This window comes from Euprymna scolopes, chromosome 25 (assembly GCF_053919585.1).
Source record: "Euprymna scolopes isolate OS-2025 chromosome 25, ASM5391958v1, whole genome shotgun sequence".
NCBI lineage: Eukaryota > Metazoa > Mollusca > Cephalopoda > Sepiida > Sepiolidae > Euprymna > Euprymna scolopes.
Window position 1 is genome coordinate 52,226,133 of NC_136506.1, and position 12,308 is coordinate 52,238,440.

Below are 12,308 nucleotides of genomic sequence, written 5' to 3' on the forward strand. Positions count from 1 at the left end.
AAAATTAATAAATAAATTATTAGAAAACAAAATAAATAAATTATTAGAAGATAAAGTAATGAATAAGTTATTAGAAAAGAAAATAAATAAATAAATTATTAGAAAAGAAAATAAATGAGAAAATTATTAGAAAACAAAATAAATAAATTATTAGAAGATTAAATAAATAAATTATTAGAAAACAAAATAAATAAATTATTAGAAAACAAAATATATACATGAATTATTAGAAGATAAAATAATGAATAAATTATTAGAAAACAAAATAAATAAATAAATTATTAGAAAACAAAATAAATAAATAAATTATTTGAAAACAAAATAAATAAATAATTTATTAGAAAAAAAAAATAAATAAATTTTTAGAAAACAAAATAAATAAATAAATTATTAGAAGATAAAATAATAAATAAATTATTCGAAAACAAATTAATAAATAAATTATTAGAAAACAAAATAAATACGAAAATTATTAGAAAACAAAATAAATAAATAATTAGAAACTAAAATCAATAAATAAATTATTAGAAAACAAAATAAATAAATTATTAGTAGATAAAATAATAAATAAATTATAAGTAGATAAAATAAATAAATAAATTATTAGAAAACAAAATATATAAATAAATTATTAGAAAACAAAATTAATAAAGAAATTATTAGAAAACAAAATAAACAAATTATTAGAAAACAAAATAAATACATGAATTATTAGAAGATAAAAAAACAAATAAATTATTAGAAAACAAAATTAATAAATAAATTATTAGAAAACAAAATAAATCAATAAACTATTAGAAAACAAAATAAATAAATAAATTATTAGAAGATAAAATAAATAAATAAATTATTAGAAAACAAAATAAATAAATAAATTATTAGAAAACAAAATAAATAAAGTATTAGAAATCAAAATAAATAAATAAATTATTAGAAAACAAAATAAATAAATTATTAGAAGATTAAATAAATAAATTATTAGAAAACAAAATAAACAAATTATTAGAAAACAAAACAAATACATGAATTATTAGAAGATAAAATAATCAATAAATTATTAGAAAACAAAATAAATAAATAAATTATTAGAAAACAAAATAAATAAATTATTAGAAAACAAAATAATTAAAGAAATTATAAGAAAACAAAATACATAAATTATTAGAAGAGAAAATAATAAAAAAGTTATTAGAAGATTAAATAATAAATAAACTATTAGAAAACAAAATAGATAAATACATTATTAGCAAACAAAATAAATAAATAAATTATTAGAAAACAAAATAAATAAATTATTAGAAAACAAAATAAATAAATACATTATTAGAAGATAAAATAATAAATAAATTATTAGAAATCTAAATAAATAAATAAATTATTAGAAAACAAATAAATAAAGAAATTATTGCAAAACGAAATAAATCAATAAACTATTAGAAAACAAAATAAATAAATACATTATTAGAAGATAAAATAAATAAATTATTAGAAAACAAAATAAATAAATAGATTATTAGAAACCAAAATAACTAAATAAATTATTAGAAAACAAAATAAATAAATTATTACAAGATAAAATAAATGAATCAATTATTAGAAAACAAAATAAATAAATAAATTATTAGAAAACAAAATTAATACATATATTATTAGCAAACAAAATAAATAAATTATTAGAAGATAAAATAATAAATAAATTATTCTATAATACATAAATAAATAAATAAATTATTAGACAACAAAATAAATAAATAAATTATGAGAAAACAAAATTAATAAATAAATTATTAGAAAACAAAATAAATAAATTATTAGAAGATAAAGTAATGAATAAGTTATTAGAAAAGAAAATAAATAAATAAATTATTAGAAAAGAAAATAAATGAGAAAATTATTAGAAAACAAAATAAATAAATTATTAGAAGATTAAATAAATAAATTATTAGAAAACAAAATAAACAAATTATTAGAAAACAAAATATATACATGAATTATTAGAAGATAAAATAATGAATAAATTATTAGAAAACAAAATAAATAAATAAATTATTAGAAAACAAAATAAATAAATAAATTATTTGAAAACAAAATAAATAAATAATTTATTAGAAAAAAAAATAAAAAAATAAATTTTTAGAAAACAAAATAAATAAATAAATTATTAGAAGATAAAATAATAAATAAATTATTCGAAAACAAATTAATAAATAAATTATTAGAAAACAAAATAAATACATTATTAGAAGATAAATAATGAATTAGTTATTAGAAAAGTAAATAAATAAATAAATTATTAGAAAAGAAAATAAAGAAATAAATTATTAGAAAATAAAATAAATAAATAAATTATTAGAAAACAAAAAAAATAAAGTATTAGAAATCAAAATAAATAAATAAATTATTAGAAAACAAAATAAATAAATTATTAGAAGATTAAATAAATAAATTATTAGAAAACAAAATAAACAAATTATTAGAAAACAAAACAAATACATGAATTATTAGAAGATAAAATAATCAATAAATTATTAGAAAACAAAATAAATAAATAAATTATTAGAAAACAAAATAAATAAATTATTAGAAAACAAAATAATTAAAGAAATTATAAGAAAACAAAATACATAAATTATTAGAAGAGAAAATAATAAAAAAGTTATTAGAAGATTAAATAATAAATAAACTATTAGAAAACAAAATAGATAAATACATTATTAGCAAACAAAATAAATAAATAAATTATTAGAAAACAAAATAAATAAATTATTAGAAAACAAAATAAATAAATACATTATTAGAAGATAAAATAATAAATAAATTATTAGAAATCTAAATAAATAAATAAATTATTAGAAAACAAATAAATAAAGAAATTATTGCAAAACGAAATAAATCAATAAACTATTAGAAAACAAAATAAATAAATACATTATTAGAAGATAAAATAAATAAATTATTAGAAAACAAAATAAATAAATAGATTATTAGAAACCAAAATAACTAAATAAATTATTAGAAAACAAAATAAATAAATTATTACAAGATAAAATAAATGAATCAATTATTAGAAAACAAAATAAATAAATAAATTATTAGAAAACAAAATTAATACATATATTATTAGCAAACAAAATAAATAAATTATTAGAAGATAAAATAATAAATAAATTATTCTATAATACATAAATAAATAAATAAATTATTAGACAACAAAATAAATAAATAAATTATGAGAAAACAAAATTAATAAATAAATTATTAGAAAACAAAATAAATAAATTATTAGAAGATAAAGTAATGAATAAGTTATTAGAAAAGAAAATAAATAAATAAATTATTAGAAAAGAAAATAAATGAGAAAATTATTAGAAAACAAAATAAATAAATTATTAGAAGATTAAATAAATAAATTATTAGAAAACAAAATAAACAAATTATTAGAAAACAAAATATATACATGAATTATTAGAAGATAAAATAATGAATAAATTATTAGAAAACAAAATAAATAAATAAATTATTAGAAAACAAAATAAATAAATAAATTATTTGAAAACAAAATAAATAAATAATTTATTAGAAAAAAAAATAAAAAAATAAATTTTTAGAAAACAAAATAAATAAATAAATTATTAGAAGATAAAATAATAAATAAATTATTCGAAAACAAATTAATAAATAAATTATTAGAAAACAAAATAAATACGAAAATTATTAGAAAACAAAATAAATAAATAATTAGAAACTAAAATCAATAAATAAATTATTAGAAAACAAAATAAATAAATTATTAGTAGATAAAATAATAAATAAATTATAAGTAGATAAAATAAATAAATAAATTATTAGAAAACAAAATATATAAATAAATTATTAGAAAACAAAATTAATAAAGAAATTATTAGAAAACAAAATAAACAAATTATTAGAAAACAAAATAAATACATGAATTATTAGAAGATAAAAAAACAAATAAATTATTAGAAAACAAAATTAATAAATAAATTATTAGAAAACAAAATAAATCAATAAACTATTAGAAAACAAAATAAATAAATAAATTATTAGAAGATAAAATAAATAAATAAATTATTAGAAAACAAAATAAATAAATAAATTATTAGAAAACAAAATAAATAAATTATTAGAAAACAAAATTAATAAATTATTAGAAAACAAAATAAATAAATGAATTATTAGAAGATAAAATAATAAATAAATTATTAGAAAACAAAATAAATAAATAAATTATTAGAAAACAAAATTAATAAATAAATTATTAAAAAACAAAATAAATAAATAAACAATTAGAAAACAAAATAAATAAATAAATTATTAGAAGATAAAATAAATACATAAATTATTAGAAAACAAAATAAATAAATAAATTATTAGAAAACAAAATAAATAAATAAATTATTAGAAGATTAAATAATAAATAAATAATTAGAAAACAAAATTAATAAATAAATTATTAGAAAACAAAATAAATAAATTATTAGAAAAAAGATGTATAAATTACTAGAAGATAAAATAATAAATAAATTATTAGAAAACAAAATTAATAAATAAATTATTAGAAAACAAAATAAATAAATAAATTATTAGAACAAAAATAAATAAATTATTAGAAAAAAAATATATAAATTATTAGAAGATAAAATAATAAATAAATCATTGGAAAACAAAATAAATAAATAAATTGTTAGAAAACAAAATAAATCAATAAATTATTAGAAAACAAAATAAATCAATAAATTGTAAGAAAACAAAATAAATCAATAAATTGTAAGAAAACAAAATAAATAAATTATTAGAAGATAAAATAATAATAAATTGTTAGAAAACAAAATAAATCAATAAATTATTAGAAAACAAAATAAATCTATAAACTATTAGAAAACAAAATAAATTATTAGAAGATAAAATAAATAAATAAATTATTAGAAAACAAAATAAATAAATGAATTATTAGAAAACAAAATTAATAAATAAATTATTAGAAAACAAAATAAATAAATAAATTATAAGAAAGCAAAATTAATAAATTATTAGAAAATAAAATAAATTATTAGAAAATAATGTTTTGAATAAAATTGTTGTTGGAGTTGTGTTCCACTTTTGATTTCACAAAACTGCAGAACAATTAGACCTGAATTTGAATAACTTAATCTCTTAATTCCAAAATCAACGCCCATCAATTCATAAGGAATTACATACACACAAAACTAGTAAAAAAAGTGCACAATAATAAATAAAATTGTCAAATAAATTAATAAACTACAACAAGTAATATTTCGAGCATATCAAACAATATAAATAGATCACGCCCACATCATTACGATAAAAAAATACTCTATATAACTAGAAAAAAATCATAATAACAGATTGCAGTGTCACCCCCCCCCCCATCCATCATAATGATGGGAGATATGGAGAGGAAAAAGGGAGAAAAGATTTATTATTGATAAAAATAAATAAATGTGTGCGTATTTATAATAGGTAATAAAATCTAAAAGTAAAAGCCATTGAATTTCAACCTCACTTTTAATTTTTGCTTGACAGACTTGAAACTTGATATAGAGGGAATTGTGACCCGTGTATCAAATTCGATTTCATATTTAGCCGGTAAAAATAGGTACTAAGATATCAACATTTAAAAAAAATATAACTTGGCACGACTTGTACGCATGCACAAATATACATTTATACGTTAACGTTGGCCCAATTGTTTACTATTGCTTATCCATTTTACAATAGCTAACGACTAAGACTGGAGCGCTATGTTTTGGTTTAGATTCTTGCTGGTGACACCTAAATCATATATTTGTTTTAATTAATAGATATTTTACTCCATAATAACAGTAATTATGAAATCTGCATTAAAATATCTTATTTAAGCGTATTTTACGATCGGACAACGCCGGACAACATGCTACTAGTATATATATATGTATATATATATATATATATATATATATATATATATATATATATATATAAGTATCTACTTTTTAAGAGTCTGTGCAGCAGATATTTAAAATTATTATAATAATTATATGATTGTTTCTCCACTACGAAACAGATACTGTCAAGAGTTGACATTTTAACATGTTGAAATAAATAGCTAGTAAGATGAATAAGATAGTGGAATTTGGAATATAACTGTTTTATCATCTATTCATTCATATATATATATATATATATATATATATACATATATACATATGTATGTGTATATATGTATACATATATATATTAAAGCTAGTTATCAATGAGTAAATATTATGAATAACGTTAGAAATTGTTAAAAGTTCCAATTAAAACCTATAGCTATAGAAAAGAGAAGGAGGAGGAAGAGCAATGTGTCTGCATCGTGAATTGCCTTCTATGTTTTTTGTTTGCAATAACGATTTTTATATTGCAGAGGTTTATTTCTAGTTTATTAATTTCCAATTTACTTCGCATTCGATACATTTTACATACACCCGGGTCTTTCCAACCACATCAACCACCATTCATTCAACATTTTAACATACAAATAAAAACACGTAGAAAAGAACTAGAACTCACAAACTGTTATTCCTCACATCATTCCATCATTAGAAAAATAAATTTACATTAAATGTTTATTAATAGAAATTCAGTGAAGAAATTTGCTTTAAATTACGACATGTAAGTAAATTTTTGTTTCAATGTTTCAAAAAATCAATTTTATTGGAAAATGATAACGGATGTAAAATGTTCAAATATGTTTATTTTGTTGTATTTAATGTCGACAAAACATACGTAACCCATTTGAGGTGAAATAAAACACAGATGTTATTCAAGAAATATGCAATATAAATCAAAATGTATTTCTGTACAAATTTAGGTTTTAAACGATTAACAATTTAGTGGAATGGCATTCTATGCGTCCAAATAAATTATAAGTTTAATTTGTTGTCACATGAAATATATTTTAATAGAAATCCTGACTGAAGCATTGACAACATTTTTGCAACTAACCTTAAAACAAACGTGTTCTTCTTTGTTCTAGCTTCCCAGTAATCCATAAAACATCTTCACGTCTTCATAAAATATGAATAATAACGCAACACTCGAGAGGAGGTGCTGTTTGTACATTTACATTTTGTAATGACTCATGATTGGCTGTCATAAGCAAATTTGATTGAATTGGTAGCCATGTTGAATAATATTTCCCGCTAGTTTTTCTGTTGAATCCCACCGGGGAATTCCAGCGAATAGTTCAGAAGTGGACAGACGGAATATTTCCTTTCAATAATTGATATAATTGACCAAAAGTGGATACGCAGTGACGATAATTAGATACAACAGATGGGAATTTGCAGACAATGAACAAAACTGTATCAAACAAACTCTGTGAACGAAACAAACAAACCTTTTTCCATTTAATGAAATTATTACCAAAAGTTGGGTTCCACATGAATAATAAAGACAATAAAAACACATACGTACGCAGATGTTCTTGCATGTGTATATATACGCAATAGAATGTAAGTGTATGTGTAAATATATTTGTTTTATTGATGAGAAAATTGCCAATTAAATTAATGACACTAATAATGATTAAAATATTTTAAACGCTATTTTTTTTTAATAATTTTCTAAATAAATTGAAATATTTAAGTACATACGTTATACGTATATTTAAGTATATAAGCTATACATTAATTAAGACACGGCGTTTATTGTTTGGAAGTGTACGTTTGTGTATTCGCTGACTGCTTTTAATTTATAATTTTGTATACTGATTCTGATAAAAGGGAGATCTGTCTATTCTTTACCCTTCAACAAATAATTTGCTACTTAATGTAACAGAAAAACTATTATGTTGAGTAAAATTTATTGAAGTTATTGAAAATGAACGTTAAAACATCTTTCTCATTAATAAACTAATTTAAAAGTTTCAATTGAAATTATTATCGATTGTTTTATTGTGTTTCTTTTTACTAACCAATCAAAACGAATGACTTATTTCACCTTAGTGCTCTTACGTCACATTTATCTTGTGGCGAATCTGAGTAATTAAAAATCTCACGAATCTGTTTTTAAATACAAAATCATATTGCGATAAATGAAAATCGTAAATTGGCGTTCTGTGCACAAAAAGAATGAATATGGAAACTCATTTCGCAGCAGTTTTGATTGAAACAGTTTGTCGTAAGATTTCACATTCAACAGTTTTTGTTCTCTGAGTAAGTAGTTTTCATGTAAGGCTTCAGATGACGTTGAAGGTCAAGACATGTGACAATCGTCTAAAATATTGTTTTGAAACTTTTTTTCACCTTTTTCTTAAAGGAATGTTTCAAAAAGTGTTTTATATTAAGTGTCAACTTCACAAGAATTTGTTTTTCTACAAAGCGTGTCTATCACTAACTTCCACGAACGCCTGTGCAAGAACTTCTTGACTGTATAACCCATAATAACGTGTCTAATTCCCTGCAGACTATAACATTGTCGTCTTAAAATCCAATGTAAACAAATATTTGTCATGAACCATCCTGATGAATAATGAAATAAAATTCATTCCAATCATAATTTTAATCATCTCATAATATTTTAACAATCATTCTATATTATTAACTTTTATCATCGAGTGACTTTTGTGATGACTCGTTAATTAAAAAATTAAGTTATGCGAAATACAGACATTATCTATAAAACTTAAAAATGTATAAAAAATCAAATGCTTAACTTCAATTCAATATTTTTTATAAATGATTGATACTGGTTGCACTCTAACTAGTCATACTCATACGCATAATATAAAGTACTGTAAGAAATTATGAAAGAAAAACAGAGTGAAGAATAGGACGAATAAACACATGAAATTATACACGTTGTTCTTGAAAAGCATTTTTATTCTTATCTGTTAACGAGACTAATAGTTCATAGTTAAATGGTTAAATACTAGATTAATATTAAACTGAAAAGAAAAGTTAGACTGACCTTGATTTGGGGTAAAGATCTCCTTCTGAATTGTGAATCAACTTTAGTGGATTGTGAAATACCTACAAAACAAAAATATACGTCTGGTAAAAATTGTTTTTAATATAATCATATCATGACTTATCATAGATTAAGAAAGAAACCGAAGATTTCATGTTGGATCCAATCTTTCTATTATGAAACCAGAAATAGAGTTTCCCACAAAACAACATACCGTCTGTGATTGTGCAGAAAAAAACCTTGTCATGGACGAATCGCTATACGTGGACGACTTTTGAGTGCAAATTGCATAATGCCAACAGAAAATGCTTTCCGATTTCCTCAACCAACAAAAAATATATTTTTGTTAGAAAAGAATGTTGCACAATAATTCAAGAGTGAAATGTCAAAGGCTAAAATCCCTAAAATAGGGGAATACAAGTTTTAGGGAGTAAATTTAGATAGAAAATCGATCTCCATTCTCTGAAATATACAAAGGCTAAATGTAATAGATTTTTGCAATTACTATGTGCGAATCACAACCGTGTTCTAATATTATATACTTGCACGAGTGTCCGGCGTTTCCCGGGTGTTTGGAGGCGTGTGTTGAGTAAAAAAAAAAAAGTGGTAGTAGGAAGGCAGTGAAAGAGGAAAAGAACTTGGAAAAAACGTGACGTCTTTGCTGTTACGACCACCGCCAAACCGGAAGTGACGTAGGTTTAAATTAAGGCTGGACAATCGAAAAGGGCGGATGACTATATCTAAAATTTCAAGTGTTTCGACCCAAAATTGGCCGAGGAGTTTGGTAGAATTCTCAAAGATCAAATCGTCGAACCTTGACCCTTTAACAGCCAAACGTCTGTTCGAAAACCGATTATAAAGATTTTCCCAAATCTCAGTACCCTGTATATCAAATTTCGTCTGTAGACTGAAAATTGACAGAGTTATTGCGTAGGGAAATGTACACAGACAGACACTTTCACTTTTATAGATATATAGATATCACTAATAAGATTCAAATTTGATTACGGTAATTTTATATATTAATCAGCCAGAAAGACCTACCTAAAAATACTTGACTCAATGAACTTGATAAAGCAGGGCCCTGGAGACCAATTTTCAGATTTTTTTAACAGACTTAAACAAATAAACAAATATATTCAACAAGAAAGACAACAACGTTAGAGTACAAATACACATAATAAACTCAATTAAACGATTAAAAATACAGTAAGACAATGAAAAGGAAGCTGATGAAAAATCCGAAAAAAGTAGCCTTATTCAGACTTCGCGTATGTCACACAAGAATTACACATTCCTTGCATACTAGCATTTGTTGAAGACAAACAGCAACCAATATGGCATGCATGTCAGACTACACAAACATATTCTTCCTGCATTCATCTGTAAGAGAAACGTTTTTACAGAATAGGTGAAATGAAGGAACTTTAAAAGAATAAATTAGAGACAATAATGTACTTCTTTATACAAAAAATGAAGATCTAGAGATGTACATATCCAACTTGATAGGCATTAAATGACCTGTTTAAGGTGAATATGCCGTAAAACTAAGCAAACAAAACTAAATACTTACATATTTCGATATCTTAGATATGTTCAAAGCGTTTCGACCGTTACACTCTTCAGATTTAGTTTGGTGTCTTTTCCCATAGTTGTTAAGGTCGAATTTTCTTTAGCTACAGTTTATTTCTTAATTCAAATTCACACTTGAATATATTTTGGATAAAAGATACATGCACTAAATTATATGCGTGCAGTCGGAGTGTGCACCTGTCGAAACCTTGTGAATAGATGAACAATCAAAATGAAGGGCATTTAAATATCGTAGATAATGATAATACGTCCAAAATAAATGTATAAATAGTATTCTCTATGTATAAGTGTGTGTGAAGTAAGAAACACAGAGAGAGAGAGAGAGAGAGAATGAGAGAGAGAAAGAGAGAGGGGGATAGAGAAAACGAGAGCGAGAGTGGGGGAGAGATGGAAAGAGAGAATGAGATAACGACAGAAACCTATCAATGCTGAACTAAAATAAATAATAATGGTAGATCAAAATAATACATACAAGATAAGTTGAATATTTCTTTTCATTTGCGAAAAATAACCGGATGTTACCCTCCAACAAAAATTATGTTATAATATGAGGCCAAGCAATGTGTTGAAAGGCCACAAGGAACAAACCTTTAAATTATGTAAATGTGGGAAAATATTTTTTCGACCATTTATGATGGCTCTGTTTGAGTTGACACGTAACCATAACACGTTTCTTAATTTTCCACACTGTAAAGTGATGAGGTCAAGGGTTCTCCATTTAAAAAAAAAAATAAACTAAATAAATAACAGAAACAGAAATGGAAATAGGCGAAGAGGGGATTTGTTTAATCGTTGTTTTATTATTTTACTTTATTTTTTGGAAGCAGACAAAAAATTTGAATAACAATGAATAGAAAAATACACACACACTCACACATATATATTTATTTATTTATTTAGTAATGTGATTGATAATTTAAAATTCATATTAAAATTAAAAATCTGTTTCATAAGAAGGAACAACAACAAAGTCAATAATTTGTACGATCGTTTCGGAAACGATGTTTTTAATGTGATAGACATTAAGCCACGGACAATAATTTTGACATATAGTTTTTTTTTAAACAAAGTCTCCTCATCAGCAAAAGTATTGGGTGTTTTTTTTTTTTTTAGATGTAAAAGACACCATAAATAAACTGAGCAATTTTTTAAGTAAGGCAGATGTATCTTTTAATTGTTCGCCTTTTGAAAACCGTAATTATTGTCAAAGCATTCATTTGGATGTTGATTGTAGGCTACAAGTTTCGTAGAGTTCTCAAAAGTCAAATCGTTGAACTTTGACCCCTTAACAGCCAAATTTCTGGTCGAAAACTTATCAAATAGATTTTCCCAAATATCAGACCCCTGTATATCAAATTTCGAGTCTGTAGACTAAAAATTGACAGAGTTATTATGTAGAGAAATGTACATAGACAGACACACAGACACACAGATACGTTCACTTCTATAGATATACTAGCATTTCAGCCCAGCGTTGCTCGTGTGTTTCGAGGTGTATGTTACACACAAAAAAAGTCAATTTTTTAAATTTTGACCCTTATTATGACCCCTTAACATTTATTGTTTTGTACTCACATCAAGTTATTAAGTTAGATCCATGTCCAAAGAATCAATATCCCAAATTTCAAGTGTTTGGACCCAAAATTGTCGAAAGAATTTGGTAGAGTTCTCAAAAGTCAAATCGTTGAACTTTGACCCCTTAGCCGCCAAATTTCTGACTGAAAACAGATCACAAAGATTTT

The 12,308-nt window shown here is 21.8% G+C and overlaps 1 protein-coding gene across 1 annotated transcript in view; it reads right to left on the reverse strand.

Moving 5' to 3' along the window:
• LOC145247349 (integrin beta-1-B-like) overlaps nt 1-10,643 on the reverse strand; it is a 256,575-nt gene extending 245,932 nt beyond the window's left edge. The window contains exons 1-2 of the mRNA XM_080109024.1: nt 10,547-10,643; nt 8,974-9,035 (exon numbers count right to left, since the gene is read on the reverse strand). The gene's annotated coding sequence lies outside the window, so the exon portion shown is untranslated. The remainder of the gene's footprint in view (nt 1-8,973; nt 9,036-10,546) is intronic.
• Nucleotides 10,644-12,308: the final 1,665 nt, after the last annotated feature.